Below are 23,257 nucleotides of genomic sequence, written 5' to 3' on the forward strand. Positions count from 1 at the left end.
GGGACGACATACCACCAAGAAAGCAGCGCAGAGTCTGTTCTTTGGACCTGGAGTTCCTGAGTGGAGAAGCTCCTAGTCCAGGGAAAGATTGATGAGAAGGACCTTCCTCCAGAGCCGACAGAGAGAAAGACTTCCCCTGGAGCTGATGCTGTGAATTTGGACTTCTAGCCTACTAGACTGAGAAAATAAATTTCTCTTTGTTAAAGCCATCCACTTGTAGTAGTTCTGTTACAACATCACTAGATAACTAAGTAATTTTTGGGTAACTAGTGGCTTATTGTACATGTGTTATTGTGATGGCTTCTTCAGGGTAGGTACTGTATCTATGTTTTCATGCTCACCATTGCATAATGCTTGAGAGAGCAGGCTCCAGAGTCAACAGACAGACCTAGTGAGAATCTCAGCTACACTCACCCACTCTGAATCTGTTACCCTATTGTTATGGATTGAATTGTGTCCCCAAAAAAAGTAATAAAAATTCTAACTTCTATACCTGTGGTTATAATCCAGTTTGGGCATGGAGTTTCTTTGTTATGTTAATGAGACAATATTAGTATAGGGTGTGTCTTAAGTAGTCTTTTGAGATATACACCCATTTCCATTGCCATCAAGTTGATTCCAACTCAAAACTACTATAGTTTTTGAGATATAAAAGAGATTAAACAAGCAAGTGAGCAAGCAGAGATGGGTGAAGAGAGATGCCAAGCCACATGAAGATTACCCAGGAGCAGAAGCTCAAAGAAACAAGGACCTTCCTTTAGAGCCAACAGAGAGAAAGACTTCCCCTAGAGCAGACACTCTGAATTCGGACTTGTAGCCTCCTAACTGTGAGAAAATAAATTTCTGTTTGTTAAAGCTACCACTTGTAGCATTTCTGTTATAGCAGCACTAAATAACTTAGACACTTATGTATAAAATTTGGAAAATAATGGCACCTTCCTCATGGGGCTTAGTGTGTGACATGCCCAGCATGGTGCTAGGCACATGGCCTTCAGGTGATTAAAAATCTGTTAATGAATGAAAGAAATCCTATCATAGTCATAGTATGTTGTTGTTGTTAACTGCTGTCTTGTCGGCCCCTAACTCATGGTGACCCGTGCACAATGGAACTGTACCAACCCCATGATGGTTTTGGATTGGACCACTGTGTTCCAAAGGGTTTTCGTTGACTGATTTTTGACAACAGATTGCCAGGCCTTTCTTTCTAGTTCACCTTAGTCTGAAGCTCCCCCAAAACCTGTTCTGCATTTTAGCAACACTCCAACCTCCACTGACAGATGGGTGGTGGCTGCACACTAGGTACATTGTCTGGGAATTTTACCCAGGTCTCTCAGTTGGCTTTGGTGTTAGGGAATTCAGATGAATTCTGGACTCTGCTAGCAAACAACAAGAGACAACAATGCATTGGCCCTATGAAGCAGTCTGTCACACGCAATGGACTCAAGTGAGAAATGTGCGCTGCCCATGGAGGGTGAGGAGAGAAGGCTGAATGATTGAATGGGCACAATGACTCCCTAATAACATTCTGGAATCTCAGGAGGTCCCCTAGCATCCTAGGTGGAAGTCAATCTACACTGATTGGTAACTGATGTTTTTCTGAGGCCTTGTCTATAAAACCATTAAAAATAACTAGGCAAAATTATTTTTATTCCACAGAATACCAAGCAACCAGTTTGGCTGATTTAAGGATGAATTTTTGTGCCAACATTACTGTAGCTTAGTGTTTAACAGTACTTAAGAGGAGAAGCTCTGGTGCTCAACTCCCTGAATTTCCATTCTAGCTCTATAGCTTACCATTTAGACAAGGCGGTTAACCTCTCAGAGCCTCAGTTACCTCATCTGTAAAATGGAAATATTCATTGTACCTTCCTTGTAGGGTAGGTGAGAGGATTAAGTGGGGCAATATGTGTGCGAAGTTACTCCGGGGCATGGCGCATCACCTGGGCTCAAAGGATATGAGTTATTACTACTTGTTAGTGTTGGAGAGACTTTGGCTCTGAGAGATCTAAGTCCCAACGTATTAGTTTCATTAAATTCTTGACAATCTTCCAAGGAAAATGAGAAACAAAGGGCATATAAAACACCCATTTAGAGCTATTTTATCGTAAGCTACAGTTAATCAGATTGCCAAATTTTCCATTCGTTCTCAAGAAGTCATAATTAGGAAAATAAACATTCTCTGTGTGTGTGCGTGTGTGTTATTTGGGGTGGGAGGGAGGGGCATTAATATCAGTCAACTTATTTTTATTTTTCATTGTACTTTAGATGAAGGTTTACAGAACACACTAGCTTCTCATTAAACAGTACACATATTGTTTTATGACATTGGTTAACAACCCCATGACATGTCAACACTCTCCCTTTTCGACCTTGGGGTTCCCTATTACCAGCTTTCCTGTCCCCTCCTGCCTTCTAATCCTTCCCCTGGGCTAGTGTGCCCCTTTAGTCTCGTTTAGTTTTATGGGCCTGTCTAATCTTCGGCTGAAGGATGAACCTCAGGAGTGACTTCATTACTGAGTAAAAGGGTGTCCAGGGGCCATACTCTTGGGTTTTCTCCAGTCTCTGTCAGGCCAGTAAGTCTGGTTTTTTTTTTGTGAGTTAGAATTTTGTTCTACATTTTCCTCCAGCTCTGTCTGGGACCCTCTATTGTGATGCTTGTCAGAGCAGTCTTTGGTGGTAGCCGGGCACCATCTAATACTGGACTCAGTCTGGTGGAGTCTGTGGTAGCTGTGGTCCATTAGTCCTTTGGACTAATCTTTCCCTGGTGTCTTTAGTTTTATTCATTCATCAGCCAACTTATTTTTATCTGAATTTATAAGACATGAAACAGGTCAAAGAATATTTACTTAGATATTTCAATTGTTCCAAATTAAGGCAAAAAGTCAGTTTCCATTCATATTAATCCTGGTCCTCAAAGAAATTTATTTTGCTTTAGGTCTTCCACAGTCATTCTTTCTGCCCTTTCCCTCCCTCTTTCTTACTTCTTTCTTTGCTTCTCTCTCTCTTACTGTAAGGTGACAGTCTTAGATCTCTGTGTCACATGGGGATAATTAAAATAATATCCACTTCCCAGGGCTTTTGGGAGAATTGAATGAGACATGTTAATCCCTTAGTGTGGTGCTTGACATGTAGTAAGCACTCAATCAATGTTAGTTATGATTCTTACTCCTATTTGGGAAAAGGCAAGTTATCTATCTTATTCCTATCTTCTTGGATATTCTGATTTTGTCTTTTCAAACTCAAAGTCTTAGGAAGAATTTGCCTGCATTTCTTTCCCTAGTCCTTTCTATGGAGCCTGGCTAGCAGCTGTCAGCAATGGGAGGGTGTCAGAGCTGCTAATAAATGATTTGTGCATGAGACTCTTTAGGAGCCAGGCAGTGGGCCAGCTTCTCAGACGAGAATTGATTCCTGGCTGGAATGTGCTCATGGCATTGGTTAGTGTCTCCCTAGGGCCTGGCTGCCGCTGTCATGTTAGACCTGTCCCCAGGGTGCTGGGGCAATGGCCTTGCTGTACAGCAGCTGGGCAAAGGCAGGCTCAGAAGCAAGAAACCGTTTCCATAGGGACCAGTCAATACCCTGAGGGTCAATTGTGAGTGCTTGCAGCCCTGTGCACCATATTAAGTAGTATCACATGGATTTTTGAGTTCACTATTCTGAATTAATGAACAGAGGGGGGTCAAATTCAGTTCTGCATCTTTTGCTTGTCAGTTGGCCAGACTATTGGAAAGGTTTGTTGCATATACCTCTTCGGCCATAAGAACTAGGGTGATATGAAAAGTAGGAAAGATGCAGGTGTTCTTATTCCCTGATTCTTCCCCTGAGCCTCACCACAGACAGCAGTGACTCTTAAACTTTATCTGTTGCTGTCAAGTCAATTCCAACTCATGGGGACCCCAAGTATGCCAGAGTAGAGCTGTGCTTCATAGGGTTGTCAGTGGATGATTTTTTTGAAATAGATCACCAGGCCTTTCTTTGAGGCACCTCTGGATGGACTCGAGCCTCCAACCTTTTGGTTAACAGCTGTGTGTGCTAATCATTTACACTACCCAGGGATGCCTCTTAAACATTTAGGGGCATATAAATCGCCTTGCTAAATGCAAATTTCCAGAATCCACTTCAGAGACTCAGTCTTAGTAAGTCTGAGGTGGAGATCAGGAAACTGCATTTTTAAAAGCACCCTCCATTCAGCATTTAATTGTAAAGGTTTGTGCTTGGCTACCAGCCTCAAGGTTGGCTATTCAAACCCACCCACATGATGCTGCAAAAGAAAGGCCTGGTGATCTGCTTTCATAAAGATTACAGCCAAGAAATCCCTATGGAGCAGTTCTACACTGTAATACACGGGGTCACCATAGTAGGAATCTTGATGGCAATGGGTTTGGTTTTTCCTTATTTTTGGTCTGTTTCCCCTCCCTCCACCAGTATAAAGGCTATTGGAAGGTGAAGAACTCATCTATGTTATTAATGTTATATCCTTGTGGCCGAGCCTATGAGGAAGGGAGGGAAATGTAGTCCAGCCTCTTTCAAACTTAAATAAGCACACTAAACATCTGGGATCTTGTTGAAATGTAGATTCTCATTCATTCAGTCTGGAGGAGGGTCTGAGAGATGCATTTCTAAGAATCTCCTGGGTGATAATGCTGGAGATTACCACTCTGAGCAGCAAGGGTGGAATCTCTAAGAGTGCAGCTTTGCAACCAGACCATTTGAATTTGAACCCTGGTTCTACCTTTGCTAGTGACGAGACCCTGGGAAGGTCTCTTTTCCTGTAAAATGGATTTAATGACAGTTCTTCCTTCACAGGTTCTTTTTGGGGCTCCTATGACATGATGGAAACACTGGTGGCGCCATGGTTAAAAGTTCGGCTGCTTACCAAAATGTTGGCACTCCTTGGAAACCCTGCTGAGCAGTTCTACTCTGTCCTATAGGGTTGCTATGAGTCGGAATTGACTGGGCGGCAACGGGTTTATGAGTGATGTGATGATATACGGGAAGCATTTAACTTAGGATACGGTGAGTGCTCATTAAGTGTTAATTATTATTGTAATCATTATAAATAATACCAATGTCACAATTTAAGAAACACTGGCATTGTGGTAGATGCAGAGGTTAGTATCAGACTGCCTGAGTTTATTCCTAGTAAGACTCTACCACTTACTAGTTGTATGGCCTTGGATAAGTTTCTTAACCTCTCTGTGCAAAGGTATCTTCATCTATAAATTGGGGATAATAGTGGCACCCACCTCCAATGGTTGTTGGCAAGATTGAATGAGATAATGCATCCAAAGTCCTTAGACTGGTACCAGGCATCTGGGAGCCCCATTCATGTTTATTATTGACCAGCTGTGCCTGGAGAACTTTGCCTTGAGGTTGTAAGCTACTGGGACTTTTGGTCTGGCTAAGCCAAACCAACTGGTCATTTCCATCAAATATCCTCAACTAGCCATAAGGCTTCAATGCATCACAACTCTTCTGCTATTTCACTAGAATAATTACAGACTGATTTATTAGCTGTGTGGCTTGGGTGATGTTTAACATCTTTGTACCTTACTTTCCTGATCTGTAAATAGGAAAAAATAATAGCACTGGCCTGTCTTAGTTATCTAGTGCTGCTGTAACAGAAATACCACAAGTGGATGACTTTAACAAAGAGAAATTTATTCTCTCACAGTTTAGGAGGATAGAAGTCCAAATTCAGGACACCAGCTCCAGGGGAAGGCTTTCTCTCTCTGTTGGCTCACACTCCATGTTGAACACACTCCATGCTCACTGCTGCAGTTGGCTCTGGTGGTAGGTCCTTAACTGTTTGAGCTTCTGCTCCTGGACAATCTTTGTGAGGCTTGGCGTCCCTCTTCTCCCATCTCTGCTTCTTTGGCTTGCTTGTTTAATCTCTTTTATATCTAAAAAGACGTTGATTTAGACATACCCTACACTAATCCCGTCTCATTAACATAACAAAGACAATCTATTCCCAAATGGGATTATAACCACAGGCATAGAGGTTAGGAGTTACAAAACATGTTTTTTGGGGACATAATCCAATCCATAACACTGTCATATAGAAGTGTTATAGCACATAAAGCATAAAATAATTAGAACAGAGTTGGGAACATGGTAAGTGCTCAGTAGATGTTAGCTATAATAGCAATTATTATTACTGTTATAATTACATTACAATATAGTATATAAAGTAAACATTAGCTATCATAATGATTATTATAGTGTTGTTGTTAGATGACGTATAGTTAGACATTATATAAAGTAGATTACATGTTATAATATAATTAATATATGTTAATATTTATTATAATTATTCTATTATAATTCATATTACTTTTGTAATACAGTAGTTGTATCTGTTCTCATGACTTCCGACTGTAGTCAGAGATGTCTCTGTTTACATCATTATACCTCACCTTGAGGAGAAAGCCAGCACACAAACCAGCAAACAACACTTGAAACTTCTTTCATTCATTTATTCATGTTATTATGTATTCATTCATCCCCAATATTTCTTTGATCACCTATGATGGGTAAGGGACTGTGCTAGGTGCTGTGACTTAGACAGTGATCATAACCATAGTTGGTTATTTGTGCATAGAAAAGTTATGTGTGCACAGTGACTTTTCTTTCTCAAATAGCTACCTGGGAAGCTTAGAGTTTAGGTAAAAAGCTTCCTTCCCCAGGTATTTGGATAGAATTCCAGCTTCAGGCACCCTCAGAAACTTTGTATGGTCCTAGATGAGATCAGGCCTTTCAGATAAGACAGTTTTTCTACCTGAAGGATTTCAAAATAGTCTCAAGACTTTCCAAGAATTGGAAGTTTATTGAGGTAAAACCTGTGTAAGAATTATGTAGAGGTTACAACCTGTGGTCTTAACTTTTATTACTTGGAAAAATATTTGGAATTTTTTCCCCCCTGTGGAAAGGTTATTTTGATTTCAATTTAACTTTAGGCAAACCATAAGCATAAAATTCTACACAAAAAGCACTTTCCAATCCCAATTATTAAAATCAATGGGTACAGCTGCCCTGCAGTGGCGGGAACCCCAAGCCTTTGGGGAGGTGTAGTGGTTAAGAAGGTGAGCTTCCAAGCCATACTACCTGGGTAAAAATCCCAGCTCACTTACAAGATGTGAGACCGTGGACTCAGGGATTAATATCTAAAATCCTAACCTCTCTAATTCTCAATTTTCCCATCAGTAAAATTAAGCATAGTCTCTAGCTCATAGCATTGCTGTGCTGATTTAATGAGTTGATATTCATAATGAGTCTGCTTGATACAGGGCTTGGTACAGAACAAGTACAAATTAACGGTTGGTGTTCTTGGTATTACGGTGTTGGAGAAGAATATTGAACATACCTGGACTGCCAGAAGAATGAACAAATCTGTCTTGGAAGAAGTACAGCCAGAATGCTCCTCAGAAGGGAGGATGGCGAGACTTCATCTTACATACTTTAGACATGTTATCAGGAGGGACCAATCCCTGGAGAAGGGCATTATGCCTGATAAAGTAGAGGGTCAGCAGGAAAAAAAAAAAAAGACCCTCAATGAGATGGAGTGGCACAGTGGCTGCAACAATGAGCTCAAACATAGCAACGATTGTGAGGATGGAGCAGGACTGGGCAGTGTTTTGTTCTGTTGCACATAGGGTTGCTATGAATCATAACCATCTTGATGGCACCTAAGAACAACAATCCTTGGTTCAGTGGCAGAGCTTTTGTCTTCCATGCAGATGACTCGGGTTCAATTCTTGGCGAATGCAACTCAAACATAGCCACCACCCGTCTGTCAGTAGAGGCTATGTGTTGCTATGATGTTGAACAGTTTGTAGCAGAGCTTCCAGACTAAGATAGACTAGGAAGAAAAGCCTGGTGATCTACTTCCAAGAATCAGCTAATAAAAGCCTATGGATCACAATAGTCTGATCCCGTTGTGCACATGGTTGTCATGAGTCGGGGCCAACTTGATGACAGCTAACAACAACAACATCCTTCACAACAATGAACACACTCCATGCTCACTGCTGCAGCTGCACAGATCATCTATCAGCTATGCCCACTTGCCATCTTCCTCTGGACTTTGCCCATGCTCATTCCTCTGGCTGGACTTCTCCCTACTCTGGCCCTCATTGCTTTTCTAATCCCTATTTATTCTTCATGTCCCATCATGGATGTTTTCTCCAAGAAGTCTCTTCTTCCTCAAGACTGGGTTACATGTTTCATGCCTGTCATGGCACCCATCACCCTATATCATCATGTCAATCCGTGTAAAGGCCTCTCTGAGCTCTGAGCCCCACGAGGCCAGGACCTGTCCACTTTGGCCCTTGCAGGATCTCCAGTAAAAAAATTAATGAAACATAGACCTAACTGTGGTGTGAGCTTCCACTGGAGGGCCCTCTATTTTGGAGACCCAATCTTAGGCACCTTGGAGTGCGCTTAGGGCAGAGTCCTGTGAGATCCTCCTTTATAATGTCCCAGAAAAGGTCCTGTTCAGTTCCCAGATGGAATGTATCCCAAAGCAACATTTTGTCAGCTACCAGAGATAAGGCACATGACAATTCTCTAGCTTCTTGGGGCTCTGACCAAGCTTTCAGATGGAGCCGTGAAGATGTTCAGGGTATGTTCTTGCCTGGGACCACCAGTCAGAGGTTCTGTTCACAGCACACTGGATTCACGTGACTGTTTGCTTCTTCAAACCACTCTGTCCATCCTCATTAGGAATTCCCTATCCTGGTTCTTACAATGGCATATTTGCCTCTGTTTCATTTCAAATGAATTTTAATTAGCTGTTGTGCTTTCTGGTTGGCTAATTTCTCAGGAAAGCTATAGTCTCAGTGATAAGACTCTTCAGTGCTATTTTGATTAAATCCATCAAACTTTCTGCCAAATTATTTCTTCCCTTGGGTTAATATACTAATCATGGCTATAGTAGTAAACATTAGGTATTTCTCTGTGCCAGGCACTCTGTGAGTGCTTTACCTGGATTACTGCATTTTTATGGGTGTTATATGTTTTTTTTGGCCAACTGCACGCCCCACCCTGCGAGGTATTTTTGTAAGTGCACTATGCTAATTTTTTTTACAGCAACATGTAAAATAATTATCATAGTGGGCTTATGAAAATACCTCCTAGGCGAGGGCGTGGTTGGCAAAAAAAGTATAACACGCATTATTTATGTAAAAATGTGGATATCTATCTCACTTATTTTTTCCCATTTATTTATTTTTATTGTTGTTTTATATATATATATATGTATATATATATGTATATATATATGTATATATATATATATATAAAACCTGCAAAAGCCAGAACCTGTACTTGTCAGAGAAGGAAAACTCAGGTATTTTCCACTAATAGATATTGATAGAAAAGTGGTAAGACTATACCCTGTCAAAGGCGGAAAACTTGTGAGACCTGGAAAAACAAGGCAGTCCCATCAAGTTCTGGCTGTCACAGGTTTCACTTAGAACCTAACATTTGCCAATTTAACATTTTTTGGGTGTACAACTTAGTGATATCAATTACATTAATCATGTTGTGCAATGGTTATCTTACTTAATTCTTTTAACAACCTAGTGAAATAAAAACTCTTAGTTTCCCCCTTCACAGCCAAGAAAATTGAGGCACAGAGAAATTACAAATTTGTTTGGGGCACACAGAAAGAAAGTGATATAACAAACTCAAACTCAGGTCTGCATAACTTCACAGACTGTGCTCCATCACTGCCCTATAATTTTCAGTTATTATAATGTCCTGATTTGAAAGCACCAGGTACACTCAAAAACATACACTTTGTACCCAAAGTGACTTAGCTACTGTGGTCTTACTAAATCCATGCTTTTTATAGTACATCCTAGTTTTCATTTTGTCTTTTGCTGGAAAGGTAAATGTGACAGACATATTTCACATTCACCTCTTCTTCCTTTTGGAATCTGGCACTGTTTTTGTTTGTTTTGGACGTATGGTGCAAGGTTATGAGATTGTCAGTGTGTGGTTAACTGGGCTGGGAGTCTGCCAAGCAAGATCAATCTGATGATTTCTTTTTTATGGAAGCCACTTTGCTCCTCTTTGATTCCAGGGCTGATTGACAGGCCTAGCCCACACCAGCCACCAAGCAAAAAGTATTCTCGGATATGAGAGGTATTAAAGGGATAGAGTGGATAGCTACGTGAGCAACTCCATTCCTGTTATTGAAAAAAATATTCTAAGAACATGCTCTCTTAACTGCCTCCATTGTTCCACTGTTCATGTGGTATTATTGGGGAGTGAATTAAGACTTGGGAGAGATGGGAGTGGAGTTGTAGATCCATAACGCCCACTTTCACTTTCAAAGTAAATTCTTATGACTCACCAAATTCAGAAAATCAGGTTTGATGAATAAGGCACTTATTATTTTTCAAACTGCTTTTATGTAAAAACTATGGTAGAAGAAAAACTTAATACTTCTCAGGAGCAAACACTAGAAAATATTTAATGGCTTCAATCTCATATATATTCATTTATCCATCAAATGTGTATTGAGTGTCTAATATGTGCTAGGTATCATGCTTAGCACTGGGATTACGAAGATGAATAAGAAGTCAAAATCCCTGCTCTCACTAATTTATAGCGTGTATACAAAAACTAGAGGTAATAAACAAAATCAATTTGACACAGGAACACAAGAAAGCAAGAATTATCTTACAGGTACTGTTAACACATGGTAGGATGAAACTTTTGGCTGGAATATAAAATGGAAGAAAGAGTGGGTTTTTTTTTGCCTTTGGTCTATATAACCTGTTATTAAGAAAGCATTTTCCACATTCGTCCACCTTGGCCGGTGTCAATAGAAACCACAGTTAACAATCAAATGCCTTTTATTCTTTCTATAAATCTTGATAAATTATTGACTTGCTTTGATTTTATCAGTTCAGATATGGAAGAAACCACGAGAGATTATATTGTTTCCCCTACAAGCAATAGGCCACTGATTGGTGATGTGGGAAGGAACCTGGGAGAACTGACCCTGCCATCAAAGCTAGGGGACTCTGGGAGAAGGTGACCCTGCCAGCAAGGCTAGGCGATTCAGGGAGAAGGTGACCCCGTATTCAAAGCTAGGAGATTCTGAGAAGTCATGTGTGTTGCAGGTTTGGGGAAAATAGCCTTCAAATGACTCGCCTTGGGCTGTCTTTTTATGGAAAGAAATTCTAAAAATTCTAGATCTGGATCAAGAGGAATGTAGGTACTAAAGATTGTAATTCTGGCTAGCCACTTGTGAATAATTCTAAGGAAGAGAAAAAGGAACATCTAAAGCAGGCACTGTGAATAGATTTAATCTCAAATGCCACCTCAGTTGGATTGGTAGCAGAAGCTGGAACACTATTTGAGGATTCTGAGCCTTATCTACAGTGTCATTGATAACAGACTCAACACTAAATACACTGACGTTAGAACCTGTGTATGATGTAACTATTCCTGAATGTTTGAATTAGGATCCAAAGTAACCTTAATATGCTAAAGTAATGAATCAAAACCAGTAAGATGAAGGTTTATGAGAATTACTATATATTCTTGCATTTAAATTCAAAAGCCCATGACGGATTACATTTTGGGACTGGGGAAACTTGGCTTGATAGCAGTTCATGAAAAAAGAATTGATCATAAACTCCATGAGAATGAGTAGGATAATTTGACTACAAATTACTCTAGAGCAATATAAGGTCGCCATGAACCAGAGTCAATTTGATGGCAACTAACAACAGCAATGGAAGGCTGCTGGAGTTGAACAAGGTAGCCCAACATCATTTACTCCACTGAGACTGAATTTTACAGTGTCTCTTTCTTCCAGCTTGCTGCCTTGCTTATAGACTTCAGCTCTGAGTTTCTGTAGTTGGACCTTTATCTTCCTCTGACAATAAGAGCGTGCCTACATAGAATGGGCCAGGAACTCTTTATCCTTGAAACAAACCAGATTTGGAATTAGGAAAAAAAAAATGCATCAAATGATTTTACAAATGTATGAGCTTTTGAAAAGCTTGAAATGTGTTTTGCCCCAAGCACCTCTACCCTTAAACATACCCACATGTACTTCAGGAAGAATTTTATCCATATGGTATATTCATTGGCAGTTAATTCATCAAATCTCTGTTGTGTCAGAACCATTTGATTTCCAACTTGCCATTTAAGTTGTTTCAAAAAGCTCCTGAAAGCTTATTTTCTTTAACTAGGATATGGAGTATGGTAAAAGGAATAAGGAGAATGTGGGTTTTCAGTTTGAAACAACCCAGAGGAAACTCACGAAAATTTTAAGCTTGCTGGAGTCCATTCCTTTAAGGCCAGATTGACCTTTGTCACCCTCTTTTAAGGTAATGAAGAAGATAATGATAATGGTGGTGATGATGATTGTGGTTATTTGACTGATTGGGTTTGGGTTATTTCCTGATCGTTTCTGGAAGAAACTTTTTCCTAATACCTATGACTGCAAAATTAGAGCAGGCGTAAGAACTAGAAGGGAATGTTAGAAAATAGCCAGGGATAGATGGGCTAAAAACATTGGCACCCATAAAAGCATTGAGTTTACAGGCAGAAAACGTGGTCCATGACTAGACTTTCTAAGCAAAAGGTGTGTAATTATCTCCCATTTAGTCTCCTTGTAGATGGTGGCTTGTAGGAAGGCAAGTTCTAGTGCTGAGCACCCAGGGATCATCTGTCTGAGATCCTGCTCACAGGAGGGAATGGAGACTTGGCTTCACTTAAGACAGTAAATGCAGATTGGAGTACAAGTTCCCAATGTCTGTGTAGTGGGCATTTACTGTTTTTTGATGGACTAATTTTCATACCCACTACTCATATATCAGTTTGTCATACTGTGGTGGCTTGTATGTTGCTGTGATGCTGGAAGTTATGCTATTGGTATTTCAAATATCAGCAGGGTCACCTATGGTGGACAGGTTTCCGCAGAACTTCCACACTAAGACAGACTAGGAAGAAGGACTTGGTGATCTGCTGCTGAAAAATTGACCAGTGAAAATCTTATGAATAGCAGCAGAACACTGTCTGATATAGTGCCAGAAGATGAGCCCTTCAGGTTGGAAGGCACTCAAAATGTAACAGGGGAAGAGTTGTCTCCTCAAAGTAGAGTTGACCTTAATGACATGGATGGAGTAAAGCTTTTGGGGCCTTCATTTGTTGATGTGGCATGATTCAAAATGAGAAGAAAGAGCTACAGTCATCCATTAGTAATTGGAATAGGGTATGTATGAAGTATAAATCTAGAAAAATTAGAAGTTGTCAAAAATGAAATGGAATGCTTGAAGATTGATATCCTAGGCAATAGTGAGCTGAAAGGGACTAGCATTGGCCATTTTGAATTGGACACCCATATGGTCTATTATGCCAGGAATGACAAATTGAAGAGGAACGGTGTCACTTTCATCATCAAAAAGAACATTTTGTGATCTATCCTGAAGTATAATGCTGTCAGTGATAGAATAATATCCATACGCTTACAATGAAGACAAGATAATGCAACTATTATTTAAATTTACACAACAACCACTAATGCCAAAGATGAAGAAACTGAAGATTTTTACCAAGTTCTGCAGTCTGAAATTGATCAAGCTTGCAATCAAGATGCATTGATAATTACTGGTGATTGGAATGTGAAAGTTGGAAACAAAGGAGAATAATCAGTAGTTGGAAAATATGGCTTGGTGATAGAAATGATGCCGGAGATCGCATGAAAGAATTTTGCAAGACTAACGACCTATTCCAACAATATAAACAGCGACTATACACATGGACCTCACCAGAGGGAATACACAAGAATCAAATCGACTACATATGGAAAGAGACAAGGAAGAAGCTCAGTATCATTGATCAGAACAAGGCCAGGGGCTGACTGCAGAACAGACCATCAATTGCTCATATGCAAGTTCAAGTTGAAGCTAAAGAAAATTAAAACAAGTCCATGAGAGCCAAAGTACAACCTTGAGTATATCCCACTGGAATTTAGAGACCATCTCAAGAATAGATTTCATGCACTGAATATTAACGACTGAAGATTGGACAAGGTGTGGGATGACATCAAGGACATCATACGAAAGGAAGTAAAAGGTCATTAAAAAGAGAAGAAAGAGAGACCAAAATGGATGTCAGAAGAGACTATGAAATTTACCCTTGAACATAAAGTAGCTAAAGTAAATGGAAGAAATGACAAAGTAAAAGAGCTGACAAGAAGATTTCAAAGGGTGGCTTGAGAAGACAAAGCAAAATATTATAAAGAAATGTGCAAAGACATGGAGTTAGAAAAACAAAAGGGAAGAACACACTTGGCAATTCTCAAGCTGAAAGAACTGGAGAAAAAATTCAAGTCTTGAGTTGCAGTATTGAAGGGTTCTATTGGCAAAATGTTGAATGATGCAGGAAGCATCAACAAGAAGATGGAAGGAATATAAAGAGTCACTGTACCAAAAAGAATTTATTGACGTTCAACTATTTCAGGAGGAGCATATGATCAAGAACTGATGGTACTGAAGGAAGAAGTCCAAACTGCACTGAAGATATTTAGTGAAAAACAAGGCTCCAGGAATTGATGGAATACCAATTGAGGTGTTTCAACAAATGAATGCAATGCTGGAAGTGCTCACTCATCTATGCCAAGAAATTTGGAAAACAGCTACCTGGCCAACCAACTGGAAGAGATCCATATTTCTGCCCATTTCAAAGAAATGTGATCCAACAGAATGCAGAAATTATCAAATCAAAAACCAAACCGAACCCTCTGCCCTTGAGTCGTTTCCGACTCATAGTGACACTATAGGACAGAGTAAAACTGCCCCATAGGGTTTCCAAGGCTGTAATCTTTATGCAAGTGGGCTGTCATATCTTTCTCCAGTGGAGTGGCTTGTGGTTTTGAACCTCTGACCTTTTGGTTAGCAAATGACTGCTTTAACCATTGTGCCACCAGGGCTCCTCGATTATGGAACAATATCATTAATATCACACCCAAGTATAATTATGCTGAAGATAATTAAAAAAACAGTTGCCACAATACATCAACAGAGAACTGCCAGAAATTCAAGCTGGATTCAGACATGGAACAAGAGATATCATTGCTGATGTCAGATGGATCATGGTTGAAAACAGAAAATACCCGAAAGATGTTTACCTGTGTTTTATTGACGAGGCAAAGGATTCAACTGTGTGGATCATAACAAATTATGGATAACATTGATAAGAATGGGAATTCCAGAATGCTTAATTGTGCTCATGAGGAACCTGTACATAGACCAACAGGCAGTCTTCCAAACAGAACAAGAGGATACTGTGTGGTTTAAAACCAGGGAAGGTGTGTGTCAGGGTAGTATTCTTTCACTGTACTTATTCAGTCTGTATGTATGATGAGGAAATAATCTGAGAAGCTGGACTACATGAAGAAGAATGTGGCATCAGGATTGGAGGAAAACTCATTAACAACCTGTGATATGCAGAGACATAACATTGTTTGCTGAAAGTGAAGAGGATGTGAAGCACTTACTGATGAAGATCAAAGGCTACAGCCTTCAGTGTGGATTACACCTTAATGTAAAGAAAACAAAAATCTTCACAACTGGATCAATAAGCAACATCACATCGCGATAAACAGAGAAAATATTGAAATTGTGAAGGATTTTATTTTACATGGATCCACAGTCAATGCCCATGGAAGCAGCACTCAAGAAATCAAACGACACATTGCACTGGGCAAATTTGCACAAAAGATCTCTTAAAAGATTTAAAAAGCAAAGATGTCACATCGAGGACTAAGGTGGGCCTGACCCAAGCCATGGTATCTTCAATTGTGTCATATGCATGCGAAAGCTGGACAATGAATCAGGAAGACCAAAGAAGAACGGATGCATTTGAATTATGGTGTTGGCAAAGAATATTGAATATACCATACACTGCCAGCAGAAAAAAACTCTGGAAGAAGTACAGCCAGAATGTTCCTTAGAAGTGAGGATGGAAGACTTCGTCTCAAGTACTTTAGACATTTTATCAAGAGGGACCAGTCTTTGGATAAGGACATTATGCTTGGTAAAGCACAGGGTCAGCGGAAAAGAGGAATACCCTCAATGAGATGGATTGACACACTGGCTGCAACAGTGTTCTCAAACATAGCAAGGATTGAGAGGATGGCGCAGGGCTGGGCAGTGTTTCGTTCTGTTGTACATAGGGCCACTATGAGTCAGAACTGACTTGATGGCACCTAACAGCAACAACAATAAAGTAAAATTGTTTACACTCCTCCATCATAACCTATTGAATCAGAAGACAGATGGGGCACTGACTTGTTATAGCCCACATATTAAGAAGACCAAAAGAGTGAGTTTAAATCTACATGTGGGTAATTTTATTTACTTATGCAGGATGCCAGAGAATATTACTTTAGTCTCTCTTCTTGTCTTTCAGCCTTCATAAGAAGGCTATTAAATGAGACAATTCAAAGAGATTCAATCATTCAATACATCTTTACTGTTGATGTACTCTGTGGCAGACCCTCTGCTGTGTACTGAGGTGGTCTTTAAATTCCACTGGGATATACTCAAGGTTGTACTTTGGCTCTCATGGACTTGTTTTAATTTTCTTCAGCTTCAATTTGAACTTGTATATGAACATCTGATGGTCTGTTCTGCAGTTGGCCCCTGGCCTTGTTCTGACCGATGATATTGAGCTTCTCTACCATCTCTTCCCACAGATGTAGTCGATTTGATTCTTGTGTATTCCATCTGCGAGGTCCACATGTATAGTTGCTTTTAAGTTGTTGGAAAAAGGTATTTCCAATGAATAGGTCGTTAGTCTTGCAAAATTTTTCCATGCGATCTCCAGTGTCATTTCTATCACCAAGGCTATATTTTCCAGCTGCTGATTCTTCTCCTTTGTTTCCAACTTTCTCATTCTGATCACCAGTAATTATCAATGCATCTTGATTGCATGCTTGATCAATTTCAGACTGCAGAACTTGGTAAAAATCTTCAATTTCTTCATCTTTGGCATTAGTGGTTGGTGTGTAAATTTGAGTAATAGTCATATTAAATAGTCTTCCTTGTGTTGTTGGCGCCATTGAGTGGGTTCTAATTCATAGCGGCCCCATGTACAACAGAATGAAACACTGCCCTGTCCTGCGCCATCCTCACAATTGTTGCTATGTTTGAGTTAACTGTTGCAGCCACTGTGTCACTGTGTCATACAATGGCATGTACCCATGTTGTTGAGGGTCTTCCTCTTTTTCGTTGACCCTCTCCTTTACCCAGCATGATGTCCCTCTCCAGGGACTGGTCCCTCCTGATAAGATGTCCAAAATACTTGTAGGTATAGGGATATTATCCTATTACTGACAGCATTGTACTTCAGGATAGATCTTGATATGTTCTTTTTGACAATGAATGTGATGAATTCGCCATTCCTGGCATAATCTTTGAATTTACTTTTCTCAGTCCACGTTTGAAGAGAAGGTCATGCACAATTTTAGCTAAAGTGAGATTCTTGATTAAAGTTGCAGAATAGGTGCCAAACCAGTAGGAAAGTTGTAGGGGTCACAAATAATCTCAACTGGAGTATTTTAGTGGGTACATGATAAGGGACTATGAGGTAATATTCAGTGGTTAGACAGCAGGAAAGAGAATACAGAATCTCTCATTTTAATTCTAGCAGCCTCTGGAAAACACTGTTTGTTATAAATTGTATCATTATTCCAGAGGAATAGTTGGCTTCAAACAGGCCTTGCCTCATCTCCTATGCTTTTTCTAGTCAAGGAACTTTGAACATTTTTTAGTGATTAGAAGTTGTCATTGTAATTTTTATATTTTAATAGGCATAAGCAAGTTGCATGCTCATCACTGTTAGATGTTTATTTTCTGAAGAATGTCATTATACATACATATATATATATATATATATATATATATTCACCCTAGGAACTCTATAATATTCCAGTTCTATGCTCCTCTCTGAGTTTTAAATACTTTCTCTCAGGCTAATGAAACTGTTAAATTGGCTCCAACATTTTATAAAATAGCGACGATGGTTTTGATTTTGAAAACAAAAACATAAATGGTACTTGTCCAAGGGAGGAAACAAGACATATTTAGATGAGCTGAAACTTGATGTCTCAGGAATAAACTTCCCAGGTAGCTGGTTAAACCAGACTTACTTCATGAACAATTTCTAAGAGCAATTGGATTCAAACTTCTTTTTTTTTTTTTTTTTAAAGCCTGAGTTCTGTTTAAACACTGTGGATTCCCTCATTCTTCCACTGGTATTGTCACTAATTCCAACCCCTTTTGGGCAAATAGTGGTAAGTAAGTAGAGGAAGATTTTAGCTTAACATTCCATCCCACCATAAAGAATCAGATTTCAAAGAGCTGGTTTTTCCCATATTATCTAATTCATTCTCTGACCAACTGGGTGGTATTCTTTGAATAAATAAAGAGAATTAGGACTGCATTTAAGAAATTATAAACCACATTATGATGGTAGAATTCAGTTTCATATGTGACTGAAAGTCATCACCTCATTTTGCAAGCTCTTTTCTTTTTTAATGTTTATTTTTCCTCTGTCATTTGTAAACCCAATTTTTAAAACTCCCATCATATGAATCTTCTAGTTATTACTTATTTTTACTTCTATTTACATAAATCACTCTTTGAAGTACACATACAGCCACAGAAGAGAAAATCACAACACATCCCCTAAGAATACAGTAAGTTTGTAATAAAAGTTTGTTACATAAAGTAATTAACTTGTCAACAGTGGTATGGCTCTGCATGTGCCTATGGCAGCTTTCTTTTCTTTTAATTATGTTGGAATATTTCTATTAAATAAATATGTCTTTAGACCTTAGGACTTAATTTCAGCCCCCTGTAAACAAGAGTATAGGTCGGGAGAGATAAAGAATGTATGCTATTGTCCATCTATCTATAAATTCCAGATTTTTGAGATCTAGTGAAGGTTCAAAGGGGTCTGGCCATGGCTTCTATGCAGTATTAAAAGGTGAGGTGAGCCCTAACAGGAAAAAGGTATTGTCTCTTCTGATAGGTGTCCCTCCCTTCCTCCCAGCTTCATGATGATGTGGAAGGTTATGGTGTGTGTTAGGAGGTTGGAATTGGTGGAAAATATTTTGGGGAGTGTTCATTTTGGAACTTTGTAAATTCTTTGTTAAAACTTTTCTGAGCTAGATTGTTCTGGGACTGTCAAGACGGGGGTTGAGGCAGAGGCAATGTCATGAAGTCAAAGGAATCCCTTAAGATTCTGCTGCTCTCTGTATTCTGTATTTGTCACTTCTATTACTGGGGCCAATGGCCGCTGGCGGAATGCGATTTTGTAGCCTTAATGGTGTTCTTCTTCTTAAAAGGAACTGGGTGCTCGTATACCACTGGAAAACACTAGGGAAGACAAAGTTACTATGTGTCTGAACTGTAGGTCTCTGAAGAGCCTTCAATATGCTAATCCACACTGTGTCTCTCCAAGAGGGGGAGAGCATATGCAGTGGGTTTCCACATGCATTTGACCTTTCCTCGTCCCCCTCCCCACCCCGGCCACTCCCAAAAGAGAGCACCTGTTAACACCTTTTCTGGAATGCAGGTTCGTAAAAGACAGAATTAGGAAGGTAACAGTTCACAAAATTGCCAACTAAAAATGATGCTGACGGGACTCAGTGGTAGTTTGCTTTTACAAGGATTCTAGCAAGAAAAGAGTTGAGACTGTGTATAGCTTTGCTAGTAAGAACTTACAATTCCACTTTTATGAAAGCCTGCTGTCAAGTCAAGCAGAAACACCATGCCGTTGGTGTGTGCCATTGCCGCCAGCTTGGCTCTTGTGCGGACTGACATATAGTGAATATGCATCACTGTAATAATTACCCGTAATAGTGAGGTGAGGAGGCAGATAACCAAGCCGACAGCTCTGCTCCAGTCAGGGCAGGCTATTTAGAGGCCGGAGATCAAAGACTCAGGTTTGGGGAGTTTGTGGGCTTGCCAGATGCTGGGTCTCTTGCAGAATTCCCTTCTGCTCTTTCTCAATTTCTTGGCGGACACAGTGTCATCTTAGCCATAGCTGACGTCTGTCTGTGGGAGCCTCTGATGATACATTATCGAAAAGACTGAGGCAATTATCCAGTTAATTTAGGTCAAGCACCTATATTATCTTCAACTCCACTTCTCCTTGCAATGGAGTTCATGTATTAAAATTATGGCTACATAACAAAAAAAAGTAAAGCAGAGGGCAATGGGTCCCTGAAATCTTCATGTTCTTGCTCACAATGAGCAGCCCAGATAAATAGTGACAGGTAATGATTAATTTCAAGTGTCTAAATGCATCTGAGCCTTGCAGAATAAAATATGTAAATCTAGGTACGGCCATCAGTGGAAGTTTGCAGAGTCTTTCCGATGTCTATTTTCTTTACCAATGCTGTATGTTAGAACGAACAGGTCTGCCTTGGAAGAAGTGTGGCCAGAATGCTCCTTAGAAGCAAGGATGGGAAAACTTCATCTCGCATACTTTGGATAAATTATCAGGAGGAATCACTCCCTGGTGAAGGGCATCATGCTTGGTAAAGTAGACTGTCAGTGAAAAAGAAGAAGACCCTCAAAGAGATGCATTGACACGGTGGCTGCAACAATGGGCTCAAACGTAGCAATGATTTTGAGGATGGTGCAGGACCAGGCAGTGTTTCATTCTGTTGCACGTAGAGTTGCTTTGAGTCTAAATAGACTCAAGGGCACCTAACAAAAACAACAATGTGTTAGATGGAGCTACATGTTTGAGACTCCACTGTTACAACAGTATAGTGATGTGATGAGGAGTACGGGCTTTGAAGCTGGGGTCTGGGGCCAAATCTCAGGCCTGCTGTGTCCTAGCTGTGCACACTTGGACGGGGTTCTTGTAAGAACGTAAAGGGTCAGAGTGAGAATGTTCAGTGTTAAGCACAGTGCTTGGCACAGAGTAGGTGCTCAGAAAATGAAAGATATTGTCATCACCACCATCATTGTCACACCATCATCATTATCATACTTATAACTAACTGCTTGGACAAAAGAATAAACAATAATTTGACTTCTATTTTGATAAAACTGTTAAGTAGGTTTTGTACACAAGACACATCCTAGTCAACTATGGGAAAGTGGCCTTTTCCTTATTATGTTTCAGAAACAGTTTTTCAAAAAGTTTGCTTTGGTGGTTTAGTTCTGTTGTTGTTGTTAGTTGCTGAGTAGATTCTGACTCATGGCAATCCATGTGTTACAGAGCAGAACTGCTCCATAAGGTTTTCTTGGCTGTATTCTTAACAGAAACAGAGTGCCAGGCCTTTTCTTCCATGGTACTGCAGGGTGGGTTTGAATCACCAACCATTTGGCTAGCAGTTGAGCACAAACCATTTGCGCCACCTACAGACCTCAGTAAACCAAACCAAATCTGTTGCCATTGAGTTGATGCTGACTCGTAGAGACCCTGTAGGACAGAGTAGAACTGCCCCACAGAGTTTCCAAAGCTGTAATCTTTATGGAAGCAGACTGCCACATCTTTCTCTCTCAGAGCAGCTGGTGAGTTAGAAGCCCTGACCTTTCATTTAGCTGCACAGTGCTTAACCACTGCACCACCAGGGCTCCCAGGGACCTTAGTGTTGTTGTTAGGTGCCGTTGAGTCAGCTCCAACTCATAGTGACCTTACGTGCAACAGAACAAAACACTGCCTGATCCTGTGCCATTCTCACAATCGTTGCTATGCTTGAGCCCATTGTTGCAGCCACTGTGTCAATCCATCTTGTTGAGAGTCTTCCTCTCTTTTGCTGACCCTCAACTTTACTTTTCATGAAGCAAAGAATGCATTATAAAAATAAGCATTGCTTATCCTTCTGCGGACTAAGACTTGTGGAGACTGCAGAGCCCCAGGGGATTGGATGTACTTGCTCCTGGTTGAGGAGACTGGGGGTGGCGATTCTTGCTTGACTTGGGAGAAAATCAAACACAAGATTTGATCATTAACTTCACTGATAATATTTTTACAAAACTTTGATCAGAGTTTTGATTGCTTTTAATAGAATCCTGGGATGCCAATCTTTTCACTTTATAGATAAGGAAACTGAAGCCACTCTTTTGCTTTGAAAAAAATCTAGTGTGGATGGGTTGTGTTGTTGTTAGGTGCTGCTGAGTTGGTTCCAACTCATAGTGACCCCACGCACAACAAAACGAAACACTACTGTGTCCTGCGCCATTCTCACAGTTGTTGCCATGCTTGAGCCCATTATTGCAGCCACTGTATCAATCCATCTCATTGAAGGTCTTCTTTTTCACTGACCCTTTACCAGGCATGATGTCCTTCCCCAGGGACTGGTCCCTTCTGATAACATGTCCAAAGTAGGTGAGAAAAAGTCTCACCATCCAGGCTTCTAAGGAGCATTCTGGCTGTACTTCTTCCAAGGCAGATTTGCTTGTTCTTCTGGCAGTCCAGGGTATAGTTAATATTCTTTGCCAACACCATAATTCATAATTCAAAGACATCAATTTTTCTTCATTATTCCTTATTCATTATCCAACTTTCACATGCATATGAGGCAATTTAAAATACAATGGCTTGGGTCAGGCTCACCTTAGTCCTCAAAGTGACATCTTTGCTTTTTAACAATTTAAAGAGGTCTTTTGCAGCAGATTTTCCCAATGCAATACATTGTTTGGTTTCTTGATGGCTGCTTCCATGGGCATTGGCTGTGCATCCAAGCAAAATGAAATCTTTGACAACTTCAGTACTTTCTCTGTGTATCATAACGTTGCTTAGTGGTCCAATTGTGAGGATTTTTGTTTTGTTTATGTTGAGGTGTAATCCATACTGAAGACTGTAGTCGTTGAGTTTTATCAGTAAGTGCTTCAAATCCTATTTGCTTTCACCAAGCAAGGTTGTGTTATCTGCATATCGCAGGTTGTTAATGAGTCTTCCTCCAAACCTGCTGCTGCATTCTTCTTCATACAGTTCAGCTTCTGGGATTATTTGTTCAGCGTACAGGTTGAATAAGTATGGTGAAAAGATACAACCCTGACACACATCTTTCCTGATTTTAAACCACGCAGCATCTGTTTTCCTTTTGAATGACTGCTTCTTGGTCTACGTATAGATTCCTCACGAGCACAATTAAATGCTCTGGAATTACCATTCTTCACAGTTATCCATAATTTGTTATGATCCACACAGTCAAATGCCTTTGCATAGTCAATAAAACACAGATAAACATCTTTCTAGTATT

This window comes from Trichechus manatus, unplaced genomic scaffold, assembly GCF_000243295.1.
Source record: "Trichechus manatus latirostris isolate Lorelei unplaced genomic scaffold, TriManLat1.0 scaffold00080, whole genome shotgun sequence".
Taxonomy (NCBI): Eukaryota; Metazoa; Chordata; class Mammalia; order Sirenia; family Trichechidae; genus Trichechus; species Trichechus manatus.